A 3,939-nucleotide genomic window follows, 5' to 3' on the forward strand; every position below is an offset into this window, starting at 1 on the left:
TTTGACCCCAGTATTCTTTCCTGCCATGGCAGGGGGTCGGACTAGATGATCTGCTCAGGTCCCTTCTGACCCTAGAAACTATGAAACTATAGTCGACGGCCCTCACAGGGAAAATGTGGCACTATTTGTTTCTGCAGAACTGTGCTGCTCTGCTTCAGCATGCTCCCTTCCTCCTGCCCATATTTCACTGCCTCATAGTTGCTCTCAGACATTTCCACTCCTTAAAGGAGGATCTGTAGATGAAATTTAACAATCCACTGCGCTCCACCCTTCCCCAAAGAACTGAAATGAGCATGGGAACAAGAATTGCTTCAACATACTCGGTTTTATAGTATTCAGAGACTTCAATTAAATTTGCCAGAGGTATGCAACTACTTGTTCTGATTTTATTAGCACAAGTTTCTTCTTGAAAACACAATTCCCGGATCCATTTGTTACAGCTTTGTGTACTTTTAGATTTATTAAATGGTTTGGAGATGGGGGCGGGGGGAAACATTAATTTATATATATACTTTATAAGTAAGTGATAAAAGTATTTAATATAAATGAAAAACCCTGATAGGTAAACAGTTCAGCCATGTTAAGCTGTGATGGAAGATAGCTTACTAATGGTCCAAAAGAGTACTGTAATATAAATTGCTGATCAAGGAAAAACTTGACACCCTTCTATGTTGATAAGAATAATAAAACACCTTCAGGAACTATGAATTGCATTGGATCAAGATTTAGTTTCTTCAGATTTACTATCCTAAGCTTGCAATCACATACATACAACTTACTAGTAACACTTTTAAAAGCATCTCTTTTTAGATTTTACATCTTTTGTAGGTTTGAACAGTTCTCTTAAACAAGTTATCTATGCAAAAAAAAAAAAAAAAAGAGCAAAAAGAAAATATTACCAAAGGTTAAAAGATAGTGTTCTACCATATTTACCCAAATCCAAGATGACTTTGAATTTAAGACAAACCCCCAATAGTTAGAGTCAAGACATGAAAAATTATAAATTTGTAGGAAACAGGAAAATTATGAATGTTATAATTTTCCATGTCTAGAATCTAATTACTGGAAGGTTATCTTAAATTTGTTCCCACCACTGAGGCAGGAAAGCAGTGGCAAAAGAGTAAGTGATAGGGAAACAGGTGGGAGGTGTAGTTTGTGGGGAGGCAAGCAGGATAGGAGCCAGGCAGCCTGATCCCTGCCCATTGCCCCCTTCCCCTCTACTTCCCTCCCTCCGACCATGCCTCAGGCTGGCTGAGAGCAGGCCAGGGGAGGAACGTACACAACAAACACTGCCACCGCCCTGTGCATGGAGCAAACCACAAAGCTGCTCCTGTCCCAAGCTGCAAGGAGCAAACTATGCAGAAAGCCTGGCTGCCAGCAGCAAGCTGGAAGAAAGAATCTGCCAGCTACCACAGCTGTTCCTTACAGCATGGAGCAGGTGCAGAGCAGGAGCAGCTTTGGGTCTCCCCCTGCCTGAGTCAGACTGTTCAGGGAGCTGTGGGGACCAGCTGTGTAGAGAGCCCAGCTTGGCTGGGGACTGCAGCAGCTGCATGCAGGTTCCTGATTCCAGTATTGGCTCTGTGCTAGCAAAGGAGAGGGGAAGGGGGAAAGAAGCAGCTCCCAGCCAGAGCAGTCTGATACTTGGTTCTAAGACAAGGTTTGTCACCCCCCACCCCATCCCCATGTTGAATGGGGAAAAAAATGTTTTCTTGAAACCAAGTAAATAGAGTAATTAGTACCAAGAAAAGAGAAATATTACTGGTACTTTATTGAAGTTACAACCCCTATAAACGAGTTGAATTCCCTGCTTTTGAAATAAGACATACTTTCTTCAGTAAAACAGACTATGGATAATAACCTTCAAAGGAAAGCCACCTAAATAAAGGACTATCCTGTTTCCATTTGTTTGAAAAGATTGATTAGGTAGATCCAAGCTAAAAGTGCAAAAAATGGTAAGAGTCAACTCCAAAGTATCGCCCCTTTTTCTTGTGATCCTATAGAAGACCTTACAAAGATACATCTCAGTTATCAGCCCAGGGACAGTGACATAGCAAAACTTGCATGTTCTCAGGGACCAAAAACTGAACTTTTCACAAGAAACTAGGTTCCAGGAAAAAAAATGTTCTCAGTCAAGTATATATGGTAATTACTCTCAGTTTTCTTCATTCTAGTGATAGATCATACCTTCCTGTGCTGGCTACAAATTATAGAAGACTTCAAGTCATCAACTACTATAGTATTATTTTGCACTCTAGACCCGGGGTTCCCAACCCCCAGGCCACAGCCCAGTGCCAGGTCATGAAGGGTTGGCTGCCAGTCTGCAGGAGAGTCAGCTGCCAGCCTACAGTATGCCAGTCACTTCCAGTCCAGTTTGCTGGTCCGTGGTTCCTTTCAATCCGCCATTTGCCAGTCCCCAATCTAAAAAGATTGGGAACCTCTGCTTTAGACTTTCATTATCGACATCTAGAGAAGAGAAGACAGAGGGGCTTTAATAGCAGCCTTCAGCCACTGGAAGTGTGGTTACAAACAAGATGGAGCTAGACTGTTCTCAGTCATGGCAGATAACAGAACAAGCAATGGTCTCAAGTTGCAAGAAAAGTTTAGGTTAGATATCAGGAAAAACTCTTTCATGAGGAGGGTAGAAAGATTACCCAGAGAGATTGTGGAATCTCCATCCTTGGAGGTTTTTCAGACTCAGCTAGACAGAGCCTTGTTTGGGATGATATAATTGGGGATGGTCCTGCTGTGAGCAAAGCTTCAGAAGAAGCAGGAAGACTCTTTGTCCTCATTAAGCCTTTATGGTAACAACTAAGCCCCGACCCAAAATGGTTGACTGATCCCTTCCTGTGGATGACATCACTCTTTAATAAGGAAGTTAACCCTTACCACTACATCCCCTTTTCTCAAGGGAAAACTTTATACAGTTACAAAAGGAACCGAAACAAAGCAAAAACATTGGTGAGTCTATTCATTTAGACCCTACTAATTCACAGGTCTAAAGTCCTTGGTGGAACTGAGGCATGTCCAGACCTAGTGTGGTAAGCAGGTGGAATTTGGAAATGTTCTTGATTTCTATGGAGAAGACCACTAGGTGTCTCCCCCCAGTATGAATGTGGGGTATCTGCCATAGCCTGGACAGTGCCTAGGAATGGATCCCTGCATCTGGGATCCAAACTTCCTGCTGCAGGGGAAAAAGCAGGTACATGTCTTGAAGCATGCCTGGTGTCATAGACTGTCAGAGACGGAACTTTGTCATGAAATTCCTGTGGATTGACAAGTTTTGGAACCACATTGATCATTCATTCTTGGGAGGGTTATATGGGGTCAACAACTCATAAGCAACTCAGCTGGACTCCACCCATGCTCCAATGGTGTTGAAAGGTAGATCAAGAGTGCCTTATAGAGATCTTCAGGAAATTGTGGGCCATTATCAGTTCTTAAAACTGAAGGTATGCCATAGCATGCAAATATACTCTTCAATGCCATTATAACTCTCTTTGTTGTGGTGCTCTGTAATTGCACCACCTCCAAGTAACAGAAATAATAATCAATAGCAATGAGGTAAACAGAACTCTTCCCGGTGAATAAATCGGCTCCCAACATCTGCCACAGATGATCTGGTAAATCAGTCTTGAGGCATGGCCCCACATGGATTAGTCAGCGTGGAACACAAACCTTACAACCAGCCACCCAGTTCTGTATGTCATTGTAACTATCTTATAGTTTTTAGCAAAGACTTTATATTATTTTCCCTTTTCTGTATAACTGCCGCGCGGCACTCTCACATTTATGTAATCTTGAAGTCGACTGTTAATTAAAATGAACGCTTTGTACTTTTCTCCACTGGCATTAAGCTACACATGCGCATTCTGTAAATTTCATTTCTTATCTAAAAGTGTCATTTCTACAGAAATGAAACTTATGTAGAAAATCTGCCTA

This window comes from Crocodylus porosus, unplaced genomic scaffold (genome assembly GCF_001723895.1).
Source record: "Crocodylus porosus isolate Cpor-Errol unplaced genomic scaffold, CroPor_comp1, whole genome shotgun sequence".
NCBI classification, from domain to species: domain Eukaryota; kingdom Metazoa; phylum Chordata; order Crocodylia; family Crocodylidae; genus Crocodylus; species Crocodylus porosus.